This window comes from Magallana gigas, chromosome 2, assembly GCF_963853765.1.
Source record: "Magallana gigas chromosome 2, xbMagGiga1.1, whole genome shotgun sequence".
Lineage (NCBI taxonomy): Eukaryota > Metazoa > Mollusca > Bivalvia > Ostreida > Ostreidae > Magallana > Magallana gigas.
The window spans coordinates 13117359-13133014 of NC_088854.1; the positions used below are offsets into that span (position 1 = coordinate 13117359).

General features: G+C 36.7%; 1 protein-coding gene across 10 annotated transcripts in view; it reads right to left on the minus strand.

The window, feature by feature from the left end:
- LOC105338458 (protocadherin-9) overlaps nt 1-15317 on the minus strand; it is a 29076-nt gene extending 13759 nt beyond the window's left edge. For 3 of the 10 annotated variants that reach the window (XM_011443599.4, XM_011443589.4, XM_011443600.4), the window contains exon 1: nt 2907-3039. The gene's annotated coding sequence lies outside the window, so the exon portion shown is untranslated. Of the gene's footprint in view, nt 1-730; nt 1146-1721; nt 1743-2321; nt 2684-2906; nt 3170-6346; nt 6366-13632; nt 13822-14389; nt 14439-14864; nt 14962-15140 lie in introns of those variants that run through there. The other 7 variants (XM_011443590.4, XM_020071499.3, XM_034447993.2 and 4 more) reach the window with 7 other exon arrangements.
- Between the last annotated feature and the right edge of the window lie 339 nt (nt 15318-15656).

Below are 15656 nucleotides of genomic sequence, written 5' to 3' on the forward strand. Positions count from 1 at the left end.
AACATCCATTGATGAACACAGTATAGGTGTAGTGGAGTCACTGATAAAAGGGAACCCTCTGTATTATAAACATGTACAACATGCACCGCCAGAATTTCTCCCTGGTCACCTGCTAGTGATACATCTACGATTATCTCCCCTGTTGATCTTACAACAACATATCAAGACTGGGCTTGGACAGTTAGCGGGGCTCCTCTGGCCATCAAATGTCACCCCTAGAATCCCTGCGCTAAAGAAAAACTACCGGAGGAATTTACTTTTTCTCCTCCTTCAAAGTGAATTTGAGGGATGATTCCCATACTTTGAACAGGCCAGTGTGATTGCTTTCTGACATGTTTTCTGTATCTAGGTGCAGGAGTCATTAATTATCGACATAGGGGTAAATATTTCCTGTAGCCCTGGCAGAGCCAAGACCATGAATTAAGGGGGGATCAATTTCTTCTGGTGTGAAGTACTAAATATCATGAATTCCTGATGTCTCAATGGGTATCCTTAATCAAGGAACTTAAAAACATATTCTAGGTTTGCTGTATTTATATGAACAGCTCAACATGAAGTATGGCCATTCCCTTTCATCATCAAACTGAATGAAAGAAAGTCATAAAACTTTTCAGATACATTCAAAAGTGTTAATGATATATTGAAACAAACATCATCACTGCATATTTACATAGGAAAATCATTTGGAGGCAATTACTTAAACATTTGGTAAATTCGAAACATTACTTACAGAATTACCAGGATATTAACAGCCCAAATTATTCCACACCAAATCCCAAACTGTGAAAAAATGACATCATAAAGTGCTTCCTCTAAACACTTTCCCTATTTTATCTCTCAGTAGGAAATCTCCAGACAATATCTCGCCTAGAAGTGTATCAGGATCTTCCATCTAGGAATCAAACAAAAGTGACAGTCCCCTCGCCCAATCTCATTACAAAACTGTCCCCCCTCCTGATTCTGCCCCGCGATTGTTACGCTAATCGGAGTGATATTCCATGTGACATTATCAGCTCTCTTTCTTTTTGTCAATATTCACACCATTTGGCCAGCGAGGGGGAAAAAATTTGAATGAAATCCAATTCATAGGATGCGTAGAGTTTGTTTCCTTTTGCGGATTTAATATGCTCATGTTCACCTATCCCGAAATAAAACTATCTTTTCCTCTTGCAAATACACACACAATGATGGATCTAGTTCAGCTTTCACATCTGGGTAATCCAAGGTCTGATCCGATTCAATTTTCTATTGTACCATCAAATTACAATTAAATGGAGTTTAAAAGTATATCGTGTACACGCAGCCTGTGTAGACAGAAAATGTCATGAATGGCAGGCAATGCTTGGTCCTATCTAGCAGAATCTATCCCTAGAACTTGGGGGGTCACACTAAGATAGTCAATGGTGAGAAATATTCAGAAATCTTACAGAGAAATATTTAAAAATCTTACTATCAGTTCAGGGAAAAAAACTCAGGCAAACTTGAAAATTTCAACTTTTCATCAAACTGGCTTTATGAGAGAATACACTTTTTTTTAAACAGATGTTTATCGGTGATGAAATTATGAAATCCTAGCTTACCTTTTCAGAAACTCAATATTCCTAGGTGTGAAACTATTCTAAATACTGGTAAATAATTTAAGTTTTCCTGAATATATATTGCCAGATATACCTGTTAATTAACTTGAGTTAATGTCAATACTATTCAATAAGTATAATTACCTTATTATTAGGGATTATATAGAAACCAGTGCCTTCATGGAAAGACCTCACACAAAAACTTCCAACAAATTAATGATTGCTTTAATATAAAACAACATAGCCTCTTATGTGATCATATCTTTGACAAGATAAAAAAGAAATATGAAAGAAAAATTTGGCCTGCAACTATAATATCATTAGGCATTCACAGTGCCCCGCATCATGTACTAGGTACCCAAAGGCCAGAAATAGCTCGTTTATCAGATTAAAAACTGTGTGAAAATAGTGCAGAGGTGTGAGGAACATGGCTATCATTCCTCTTTAACTGTTTTAATATATGCCTACTTAATACTTATATGTACAGGAGATATTCTGCAGTGGTAATTATTAAAGGACCAATTATAGGACAGCTGCTGTCACTCTCTAGCAACTCTTCATCTAAACTTTCACAAAAACATAGTCCTTTTTTTTTATTTCATGGTTTATGATTTCAATTTTTTTTTTTTTTGAATTTTCAGATGAAAAATTGATTTTTTTTATCCCCTGCAATATCTAAAAGAAATCCTGTACGAAAAATAAAAATTATCTGATAAAATTATGTAAATTTAACTTTAAACTTACCTATAAACCTCCAAAACCTTTAAAATCCCCGAGAAAGATGATACAAACAATTGATAAAAAGGTCCTATATATCAGTAACTCAAAGTGTCAATCTCTCCCAAAATGCATCACTACACACCTCTATCTGTCAACAAACATCCACCAAAAGTAAACAGCTTCAGGAAAAAATCACTTTTTAACTTAAAAAATTCTGTAGTCATTCCATCACTGCCTGTATGTCACTGTCCAATTACCCCCATGTCAGTTTGAACAAGGCCCAAGCTGACCCACAAGAAGCCTTTGAGGATGGCATACTATGCTCGTCTTACAGACATAAATTGCTGCATATTCTTAATCACTGACCCAAACTTTGATGTGCTTTAATCAATTCCAAGTGTGATTAAACCCAACAATGGCTCCCACAGTGGGCTACTTAATTGAGTCCTTTTAAAGATTTGAGAAACCTTATAAATACTGTACAAATGTTGAAAACCATGTCTGATAGATAATGGCCCCTTCAAATTTCTACTCTGATTCTCAAATCAATCAATAAAAATATATTCATCATGAAATTCTTTGTTAAAATAAATTAAAAAGGCAACTTACAGATTTTGTTGAGCATCTCACACTGACACGTTCATCTCATTGGGAGCACGGCTAAACAACTTGATCAAGACAAAACAAGCTCAAATATACCCCGAAAATAAAACAACAAAGAATACCTTGAGTTGATACTTTGATGCAGAGTTTATCTCTTGTCCTTCCTTCATTGAACACGACTGATTAAGAATGCGTAAAATAACACACTGTAACGCTAGCCCATTGTGACAAATTTTTTATTCAAACCCCAAAAACTTGTCAATAATAGGATACATAGCGGTTTGGGTGCATGTTCCGTTATACCAAGAATGCCAACTGAGTCCTTATAGTGTTACTGAATCTATTACGGCCTTTAAAAATTTATTGATAAAATCATTATTTTCGTGTCCAATGTATTCAGGGCCATCATCAGATTTCAGAACAATGTAGCCCAACTTTTGTGGTTAAGTGTTTCTGAATTTGCTAAATAATTAATCTATCTTATCCCTTTTCAAATCGCCACGTCGCTGTGTGACACACGGTCTAACGCTCTTTTGTTTCAACCACATTGTAACACAGATTTCTAACAGCTATCAGCTATTTTATAAGTCTTCATCTATTTTACAAATGACTGGTTTTCAAAAACTTCCTTAAATGATTTTTCATCACGTTCAATATGAACTTTGATCCAAAAAATAGATATAAATTTGAATTTTATCGTTTAATCGGCAACATTTTTAGTATCTGACGTACTTCATGTAAATCCTTGTAAAAACATGATTCAGTCGACTGCTGCATAAAATTAAGATTTTTTCCATTTGGTTAAATTGAAAAAAAGAAAAACATACTAGCAAATGGTAACAATTTATATCAAATATGTTTTTATGAAATATTTGAGTCAGAAAGATAATTTTCACAAAAATATAAATCTTGGTAAAATGGTGAGCATTTTTTTTCTTTAGATCAAATGCTGCTGCAAATGTATGAAAATCCAATAGCAGGTGAAGATTGACAAACTAAGAATGTTACAGAAGACAACAAAGCGTGATTTAAAAAAGAAAATCACCAAATGTTTTATTTGTTGGAAAGGAAATATTTCTCTCAAAACATTAAGATATTTTGCCAAGAAGAAAAACATCCCATTTTTTAAATTCCTGAACATAATATATTCTGGAGTGAATGAGACAAATTGCATGCTTTTGTATCAATTTCTCTAAACCTGTAGAAGCTTCCACTGATGAGAAAACGGGAGTCCTGAAAAACACTCTGCTATCAGTAACCATTGACTTTGAGCACTTCATGATTGTTAGGAAATCAAAAGAAACGGAGCTATCATCATACATAACACTAGATACGTCTGGTCAATTTAAGGTCCTAGTGATTAAAATCGGCTATGTTGCCAGTTAACTGCAGTGAATGGAGAAGTGATAATTTTCTTTTTAAAATGAGACGACTTGAAGAAAATAATTGAAACGGAAACTAGGAGAAGGTTAGGTTTGATCAATAAGGGAGACAATTTTGAAGATTACATTGAAGAAGTCAGAGAATTAAACATGATACAAGCTCACAGAGGACATCACAAAACAGAGAAAGATCTTTGATGTACGATTTCCCATTTCCTTAAAATTGAAAATGTTTATCAAAGAGTGTCTCTGATTAAAGGAAGTAAAATTAAAAGTCGCATGTTTATCATATGATGCTTGTGTATTCTTAAACCAACAGTGCACACATGGTACTAATCAAGGCAAAGGACCCTAAAACTACGTACTAATAAACATTTCTAATTAATGCAAACAATTCCTTCAGACTGAAATATTAAAACTGAGAACTTTTTTCAGTAAGAAGAGAAGTCCCTTGGGCATTTTTAATGCAATTTTACAGGATTCACACTATCTTCAAATATTTTTTGTGAATAACAATATTAAAATACTCATTTCCAAAATGTTTTTTAAAACATATGTCTTCCCCCACTGAAACTGTATCATTGCACTTATGTAAGACAAAGTACATGACCCAGTATATAACTAAGGGGCAGATCATTGACAAATTACTTCTTTCTCCGATGTTCTTATTCTGAATCTTCAAACTGTGCTACATGCCAAACGGTACTGAAATTATCAGCCAAATAAATGTTCATCACTTGATCTTTGCCATGTTATAGCCAATTTATTCATTTGATGTTGCTAATTTTACTGTACGAAAAATACAGAATTAATATATTTGGATAAAAACGAAAAAAAATTCAGATTACATTTCTTGGCAAAAATAAATTTACCACCCCAATTATTGCCATTTCTTAAAACTTTGACAAACCTCAAATTTTTTAAGAGTATGAATCAATTGAAAGAAATTTACCCCACCAGAAAACTTGAACCAATTATTTTAGATATCTTTCTCTAATAGATTTTAACATAGTTTGCGGGAGAAATACTGTGAAGTGATCACGGAAAGTTAGAAAAAAGGTTAATCCCTAATGGATTTGTGCCATCAAACATTTCATTTACCAAGATTAAACGCTCCCTAAACCTGCCGATTTTGTTTTCTCCCCGGTTAAGCCAGGCTGCCATATCAAAGCTCAACTGATACTTTTGGTTAATCTGGTAATGTTACCACACAGCAAAACCAATCAGGATTGAAAAGAAACAACCCTTCTGCTTTCTTTTAATTTCCAAAGATAAAGACTGATGCCCCCTATACTTCACTGAAAATTGCTTGTTTTACAAATTAGAAGGCCCAATCTAATGCATTTTAAGTGGCTTGTAAGAACAAAATGCTTCTACAACTTGTTGCTAACTGGCTGCCAAAAATGACAGTTCTGAGGAGCAACTGCTTGGGAAATACCTAGGTCTCTGATTGTAAACAAACAATGGAAATAAACTTAAAAATTGTGGAGTAAACAAAACAAAAAAGTTTAAACAAAACAACACAAAGATCATAATAAAAATGAAACCATAAAGTCTTAACAAGCTAAAGCTCTGGCCAAAAGATCTCAATGAGGAAACAGTGACCTTTTTATTGCAACTTTGGCATCAAAATGTAAAACAAGCTAAAAGATATGAAAATCGGGAAAGACAACTTTATGGATTTTCCAGTTTTGTCTGAAAAATGGCAGATGGAGGGTAACCTTAGCTACTCTAAATCTCCCCTGCTCTCTCAGTTCTCTAATTGTTGTTCTACAGGTTTCTGACTCTATGCATACCTTTCCCCTATTCCTTTCCATAAAACAGACATTTCCTTGATAGATACCCCCGATCTGCTGCTATTTCAGGGATATTCTTGCCATTCCTAGTGGCGATCACTCTCAGATATCAAGAAAGAGCTTTAGAAATATTTTTTTTTATTGTTTTCTGCTTACTCTTTCTCAAAATATTTTAATTTTTGGATCATTAAACTAGTATATTTTTAAACTTCTCACATCTGTGAATTTAAGAAATTAAAGTTTAAGATATATGCTATACTGAACTTACCAGTTGCCAGGCACATTCAAATGGCTCATTTGAAGGAAGATGAGAAATTTTAGATTAACACAATTTTGACTGCAGTATCCGTTTATGAACATCCAAATTTGTATAAGTTCAATTTGCATTTAATTAGTATCTTCTTTGTGCATTATAGCCAGGGATTTTTAAACGCAGCATAAGAATCTGTTTTATTTTAAAAGAACCAGTCAAAACATGAGGGAAATAAATCAAGACTTTAGTACCGGTGTCATATAATATTTTGATACCGCGAAATATTGAACCCGGGTTCAATATATTATGCGATATTATGAACCCGGGTTCAAAATATCGCTGCGATATATTGAACCCCCCCATAAAATATTGAACCCCGGGTTCAAAATATTATGGCCGCGATATTTTGAAACCCTCTCGAATTTTCATTGCTCTTGGAGAAGGGGTTCAAAATATTATGGCCGCGATATATTGAACCCCCTTCCTTTTTCCAATTTCCTTTGGAGAGGGGGTTCAAAATATTATGGCTGCTATATATTGAATCCCCCCTCCTTTTTTTATTGCTATTGGAGAGGGGGTTCAAAATATTATGGCTGCGATATATTGAACCCTCTACCTATTTCCAATTCCCATTGGAGAGGGGGTTCAAAATATTATGGCTGCGATATATTGAACCCCCTACTGTTTCCAATTTCCTTTGGAGAGGGGGTTCAAAATATTATGGCTGCGATATTTTGAACCCCCTACCTATTTCCAATTCCCATTGGAGAGGGGGTTCAAAATATTATGGCTGCGATATATTGAACCCCCCTCCTTTTTTTATTGCTATTGGAGAGGGGGTTCAAAATATTATGGCTGCGATATATTGAACCCCCTACCTATTTCCAATTCCCATTGGAGAGGGGGTTCAAAATATTATGGCTGCGATATATTGAACCCCCTACTGTTTCCAATTTCCTTTGGAGAGGGGGTTCAAAATATTATGGCTGCGATATTTTGAACCCCCAACCTATTTCCAATTCCCATTGGAGAGGGGGTTCAAAATATTATGGCTGCGATATATTGAACCCCCCTCCTTTTTTATTGCTATTGGAGAGGGGGTTCAAAATATTATGGCTGCGATATATTGAACCCCCTACCTATTTCCAATTCCCATTGGAGAGGGGGTTCAAAATATTATGGCTGCGATATATTGAACCCCCTACTGTTTCCAATTTCCTTTGGAGAGGGGGTTCAAAATATTATGGCTGCGATATTTTGAACCCCCTACCTATTTCCAATTCCCATTGGAGAGGGGGTTCAAAATATTATGGCTGCTATATATTGAAACCCCCCTCCTTTTTTTATTGCTATTGGAGAGGGGGTTCAAAATATTATGGCTGCGATATATTGAACCCTCTACCTATTTCCAATTCCCATTGGAGAGGGGGTTCAAAATATTATGGCTGCGATATATTGAACCCCCTACTGTTTCCAATTTCCTTTGGAGAGGGGGTTCAAAATATTATGGCTGCGATATTTTGAACCCCCTACCTATTTCCAATTCCCATTGGAGAGGGGGTTCAAAATATTATGGCTGCGATATATTGAACCCCCCTCCTTTTTTTATTGCTATTGGAGAGGGGGTTCAAAATATTATGGCTGCGATATATTGAACCCCCTACCTATTTCCAATTCCCATTGGAGAGGGGGTTCAAAATATTATGGCTGCGATATATTGAACCCCCTACTGTTTCCAATTTCCTTTGGAGAGGGGGTTCAAAATATTATGGCTGCGATATTTTGAACCCCCAACCTATTTCCAATTCCCATTGGAGAGGGGGTTCAAAATATTATGGCTGCGATATATTGAACCCCCCTCCTTTTTTATTGCTATTGGAGAGGGGGTTCAAAATATTATGGCTGCGATATATTGAACCCCCTACCTATTTCCAATTCCCATTGGAGAGGGGGTTCAAAATATTATGGCTGCGATATATTGAACCCCCTACTGTTTCCAATTTCCTTTGGAGAGGGGGTTCAAAATATTATGGCTGCGATATTTTGAACCCCCTACCTATTTCCAATTCCCATTGGAGAGGGGGTTCAAAATATTATGGCTGCGATATATTGAACCCCCCTCCTTTTTTTATTGCTATTGGAGAGGGGGATCAAAATATTATGGCTGCGATATATTGAACCCTCTACCTATTTCCAATTCCCATTGGAGAGGGGGTTCAAAATATTATGGCTGCGATATATTGAACCCCCTACTGTTTCCAATTTCCTTTGGAGAGGGGGTTCAAAATATTATGGCTGCGATATTTTGAACCCCCTACCTATTTCCAATTCCCATTGGAGAGGGGGTTCAAAATATTATGGCTGCTATATATTGAAACCCCCCTCCTTTTTTTATTGCTATTGGAGAGGGGGTTCAAAATATTATGGCTGCGATATATTGAACCCTCTACCTATTTCCAATTCCCATTGGAGAGGGGGTTCAAAATATTATGGCTGCGATATATTGAACCCCCTACTGTTTCCTATTTCCTTTAGAGAGGGGGTTCAAAATATCATGGCTGCGATATTTTGAACCCCCTACCTATTTCCAATTCCCATTGGAGAGGGGGTTCAAAATATTATGGCTGCGATATATTGAACCCCCCTCCTTTTTTTATTGCTATTGGAGAGGGGGTTCAAAATATTATGGCTGCGATATATTGAACCCCCTACCTATTTCCAATTCCCATTGGAGAGGGGGTTCAAAATATTATGGCTGCGATATATTGAACCCCCTACTGTTTCCAATTTCCTTTGGAGAGGGGGTTCAAAATATTATGGCTGCGATATTTTGAACCCCCTACCTATTTCCAATTCCCATTGGAGAGGGGGTTCAAAATATTATGGCTGCGATATATTGAACCCCCCTCCTTTTTTTATTGCTATTGGAGAGGGGGTTCAAAATATTATGGCTGCGATATATTGAACCCCCTACCTATTTCCAATTCCCATTGGAGAGGGGGTTCAAAATATTATGGCTGCGATATATTGAACCCCCTACTGTTTCCAATTTCCTTTGGAGAGGGGGTTCAAAATATTATGGCTGCGATATTTTGAACCCCCAACCTATTTCCAATTCCCATTGGAGAGGGGGTTCAAAATATTATGGCTGCGATATATTGAACCCCCCTCCTTTTTTATTGCTATTGGAGAGGGGGTTCAAAATATTATGGCTGCGATATATTGAACCCCCTACCTATTTCCAATTCCCATTGGAGAGGGGGTTCAAAATATTATGGCTGCGATATATTGAACCCCCTACTGTTTCCAATTTCCTTTGGAGAGGGGGTTCAAAATATTATGGCTGCGATATTTTGAACCCCCTACCTATTTCCAATTCCCATTGGAGAGGGGGTTCAAAATACTATGGCTGCTATATATTGAAGCCCCCCTCCTTTTTTTATTGCTATTGGAGAGGGGGTTCAAAATATTATGGCTGCGATATATTGAACCCTCTACCTATTTCCAATTCCCATTGGAGAGGGGGTTCAAAATATTATGGCTGCGATATATTGAACCCCCTACTGTTTCCAATTTCCTTTGGAGAGGGGGTTCAAAATATCATGGCTGCGATATTTTGAACCCCTTACCTATTTCCAATTCCCATTGGAGAGGGGGTTCAAAATATTATGGCTGCAATATATTGAACCCCCCTCCTTTTTTTATTGCTATTGGAGAGGGGGTTCAAAATATTATGGCTGCGATATATTGAACCCCCTACCTATTTCCAATTCCCATTGGAGAGGGGGTTCAAAATATTATGGCTGCGATATATTGAACCCCCTACTGTTTCCAATTTCCTTTGGAGAGGGGGTTCAAAATATTATGGCTGCGATATTTTGAACCCCCTACCTATTTCCAATTCCCATTGGAGAGGGGGTTCAAAATATTATGGCTGCGATATATTGAACCCCCCTCCTTTTTTTATTGCTATTGGAGAGGGGGTTCAAAATATTATGGCTGCGATATATTGAACCCTCTACCTATTTCCAATTCCCATTGGAGAGGGGGTTCAAAATATTATGGCTGCGATATATTGAACCCCCTACTGTTTCCAATTTCCTTTGGAGAGGGGGTTCAAAATATTATGGCTGCGATATTTTGAACCCCCTACCTATTTCCAATTCCCATTGGAGAGGGGGTTCAAAATATTATGGCTGCGATATATTGAACCCCCCTCCTTTTTTTATTGCTATTGGAGAGGGGGTTCAAAATATTATGGCTGCGATATATTGAACCCCCTACCTATTTTCAATTCCCATTGGAGAGGGGGCTCAAAATATTATGGCTGCGATATATTGAACCCCCTACTGTTTCCAATTTCCTTTGGAGAGGGGGTTCAAAATATCATGGCTGCGATATTTTGAACCCCCTACCTATTTCCAATTCCCATTGGAGAGGGGGTTCAAAATATTATGGCTGCGATATATTGAACCCCCCTCCTTTTTTCATTGCTATTGGAGAAGGGGTTCAAAATATTATGGCTGCGATATATTGAACCCCCTACCTATTTCCAATTCCCATTGGAGAGGGGGTTCAAAATATTATGGCTGCGATATATTGAACCCCCTACTGTTTCCAATTTCCTTTGGAGAGGGGGTTCAAAATATCATGGCTGCGATATTTTGAACCCCCTACCTATTTCCAATTCCCATTGGAGAGGGGGTTCAAAATATTATGGCTGCGATATATTGAACCCCCCTCCTTTTTTTATTGCTATTGGAGAGGGGGTTCAAAATATTATGGCTGCGATATATTGAACCCCCTACTGTTTCTAATTTCCTTTGGAGAGGGGGGTTCAAAATATCGCGGCCATAATATTTTGAACCCCCTATCCAATGGGAATTGGGAAAAGGTAGGGGGTTCAATATATCGCAGCCATAATATTTTGAACCCCCTCTCCAATACCAATGAAAAATAAAGGGGGGTTCATAATATCGCGGCCATAATATTTTGAACCCCCTCTTCAATAGCAATGAAAAAAAGAGGGGGGTTCAAAATATCATGGCCATAATATTTTGAACCCCCTCTCCAAGGGGAATTGGAAAAAGGTAGGGGGTTCAATATATCGCGGCCATAATATTTTGAACCCCCTCTCCAATACCAATGAAAAATAGAGGGGGTTCAAAATATCGCGGCCATAATATTTTGAACCCCCTCTCCAATGGGAATTGAAAAAATAGAGGGGGGTTCAAAATATCATGGCCATAATATTTTGAACCCCCTCTCCAATAGCAATGAAAAAAAGAGGGGGGTTCAAAATATTGCGGCCATAATATTTTGAATCCCCTCTCCAATGGGAATTGGAAAAAGGTAGGGGGTTCAATATATCGCAGCCATAATATTTTGAACCCCCTCTCCAATAGCAATGAAAAAAAGAGGGGGTTCAAAATATCGCGGCCATAACATTTTGAACCCCCTCTCCAATGGGAATTGGAAAAAGGTAGGGGGTTCAATATATCGCGGCCATAATATTTTGAACCCCCTCTCCAATACCAATGAAAAATAGAGGGGGTTCAAAATATCGCGGCCATAATATTTTGAACCCCCTCTCCAATACCAATGAAAAATAAAGGGGGGTTCATAATATCGCGGCCATAATATTTTGAACCCCCTCTTCAATAGCAATGAAAAAAAGAGGGGGGTTCAAAATATCATGGCCATAATATTTTGAACCCCCTCTCCAAGGGGAATTGGAAAAAGGTAGGGGGTTCAATATATCGCGGCCATAATATTTTGAACCCCCTTTCCAATACCAATGAAAAATAGAGGGGGTTCAAAATATCGCGGCCATAATATTTTGAACCCCCTCTCCAATGGGAATTGAAAAAATAGAGGGGGGTTCAAAATATCATGGCCATAATATTTTGAACCCCCTCTCCAATAGCAATGAAAAAAAGAGGGGGGTTCAAAATATCGCGGCCATAATATTTTGAATCCCCTCTCCAATGGGAATTGGAAAAAGGTAGGGGGTTCAATATATCGCAGCCATAATATTTTGAACCCCCTCTCCAATAGCAATGAAAAAAAGAGGGGGTTCAAAATATCGCGGCCATAACATTTTGAACCCCCTCTCCAATGGGAATTGGAAAAAGGTAGGGGGTTCAATATATCGCGGCCATAATATTTTGAACCCCCTCTCCAATACCAATGAAAAATAGAGGGGGTTCAAAATATCGCGGCCATAATATTTTGAACCCCCTCTCCAATGGGAATTGAAAAAATAGAGGGGGGTTCAAAATATCACGGCCATAATATTTTGAGCCCCCTCTCCAATGGGAATTGGAAATAGGAAGGGGTTCAATATATCGCAGCCATAATATTTTGAACCCCCTCTCCAATAGCAATAAAAAAAGGAGGGGGGTTCAATATATCGCAGCCATAATATTTTGAACCCCCTCTCCAATACCAATGAAAAATAAAGGGGGGTTCAAAATATCGTGGCCATAATATTTTGAACCCCCTATCCAATGGGAATTGGAAAAAGGTAGGGGGTTCAATATATCGCAGCCATAATATTTTGAACCCCCTCTCCAATACCAATGAAAAATAGAGGGGGGTTCAAAATATCGCGGCCATAAAATATTGAACCTGGGTTCAATATTTTATGGGGGGGTTCAATATATCGCAGCGATATTTTGAACCCGGGTTCAATATATCGCGGGGTTCAAAATATTATATGACACCGGTATTCATATGATCAGAAAGTTAAAAAGAAGTTAACCACTCAAGAAAAAAAAAAGAAATATTATATAAAATGAAACCCAGTCTTTGAGGATGTGAATAATCAATAAATGCCAAATGTCATTTATTTTCGGCCTCTGTGCGTACTTTAGCGGTAGGAGAGAGAAGAAAAAAATTGGGGGGAAAGTCTGTCTTGTTTTTCATCACTTAAACATAATAACGGTTATCAGCGGGGTGGTGAAATTATGAAATATTAATGGTGGCAGTGCAGACTTTGTTAATTACCGGCCCATCAGTTGGTGCATGCCATATCACACCGAGCTTCTGAAGTAAATTTCCTATGTGACACCTTGGGTCCCTCTGTTGCTCGTTCAATTACATACAGAACATAGCTAGCATTCATTTCCGCATAGCTAATTAACCATCGATAATCTTGTTTTATCATATTTAAAAACATACTACATGCAAGTTTAACAAATCCTAATTTTCTGCGCAAGACATTCTTATTGGATAATAATAATGGGTGTAAAAAGTAAAGATTTTACGAGCAAAAAAATTATTTTTAAAAAATGACAAACCTCTCTGACATGTGAATGATTTCCAGAACATGAGAAATGCTCTATGTTCCTGTGGTAGGGCCATTTACACTATGCTTCTACACCCTCATTATCCCAGCAGATAATTCAATTACACACACAAGTGAAAATACAAATGTTTATGACACGAAGCTACTCTTTTCTCCCTTGTCCAGACGGGCCAGAACCATCTATCACAAACCCTGGACAGTGGTGGGGAGGGGAAGACAGAAGAAATAAAAGCTGGTGCCCAGTACAACTGAACAGACTGACTTTATGATCAGCTGATGACATTTACGACTCGGTGAATACAGTTTATGTGGTACTAATAGATTTCTCCCCTTGTCATAGATCAATATATATGTTGGGTTTTTGTACCATCATACAAAAAAAATGGCTTTTTTACCAACTTCTTTACATTTCCTGATCATTCAAAGTATACATGAATCAGATATCCAAATTCAAACAGTTTTCAGACTTATTTTTTTCTACTCATTATCTTATATAAAAACAAAATGTAATGTGTGTGCATATGATGAATATATTTCTTAAAATGATTATAAGAAAAAAATGTTTCCTTATGTTAAAATACAGAGAAAGTAGGACTTATTACATTCTTTTTTACATGAAATCCAAATATTTTTTTTTCTTTTAATGTGTAACTTCAACATTTGGGTTTATAAATTATTATAAATATTTAATTATCATATATATACCCCCCCCCTCAATAAAAATAATGATAGATAAATATTTTGCTTACCTGATTCAGGTGATGTTAGTTTCAGTCTGATGCATGTAAAACAAGGTTTCTGCAGGTAAAAAATTACAACATTCTTCAATCATGAAATAAACTGCCTGAAGTGTGCAAGTAAAAGGCCAGTCACACTCTGGAAATGTACAGTGTGAAATTAACAGGCTGAAATGGACAAGAGTCAATTGCAGACACTTCATAAATGCCTACTTTTCCCCCATTTCTACAAATATTATGACTATGTTTGGGAAAAGATGTGAATACCCTGGGGTCAAAACAAACTGTTTTTCTTAAATAAACTGCTAAGACAAATATGGACCCATCATTTGTTACAGGAAAATAAGGTTTGTATGTAATTGCTAAATTAACTTCAGTAGAAGGAAAGTCACACCTTTTGAGAATGCTTTCATAGCCTTGAGTAACAATTGGATTAATGCATTGTTAAGTCTAATTACTTAAGAAATCAGAGGTCCATTGAATTTACCTTGATTTTTTTTTGTAAGGTGTAAATGGTTCACACAAGGTGTTTTTTCTTGGACTTCAAAGATTGTAACAACATCCCACTTTTGTTTTCCAGTGTCCTGAAAAAGATAACAGATAATGGGTCAAATAATCCGCTGAATGTTTATTTATGGAAAATCTTAAAAACTTACGCAATTATAACATAAGGATATATATAACATCTTTATTATTTTCATGAATTTTTTTTCTTGTATACACCTTCAAACTAAATCTGAGCCAAAAAGTCAATTTTTCTTACCTTGAAAGGACAATGCTTTTTTATGGAGACCAAAAGAATTGAAACATCAGAAAATACGGAAAATAATTAATGATTTCTGAATTATCACTGGCCACAGATTTTGTATCTGAATGAAATGGACAGGAAACGGAATCTGAAGCATATGTGGAAGCCACAATGACAATTTTCTTCAATGTCTGGCATATACAGATGGTCTGGCCACTGAAACAAAAAATCATTACAGTATATTATATATCAATGGGGGAACTGAAAGCAGGCATGTAGATGTGTACATTAGTCCATTAAGGATTAAAGGACACACTCAATACTGATGATGCGAGATGGCGTAACAGGTGAGAAAATTTGATGAGGTCATGCCGTTATAGGTGAGAGCCTAGGGGTTTAAGGTGGGGGCAGGTGGTGCTGAAATCAGGATTTGTGTCAGAGTAAAAATGAGAAAATAACAAGTGGAGGATATAAAAAATATACATAAAGAAAATTGCCATAAGTGGAGCATATCTAACAAAAAATAATGAT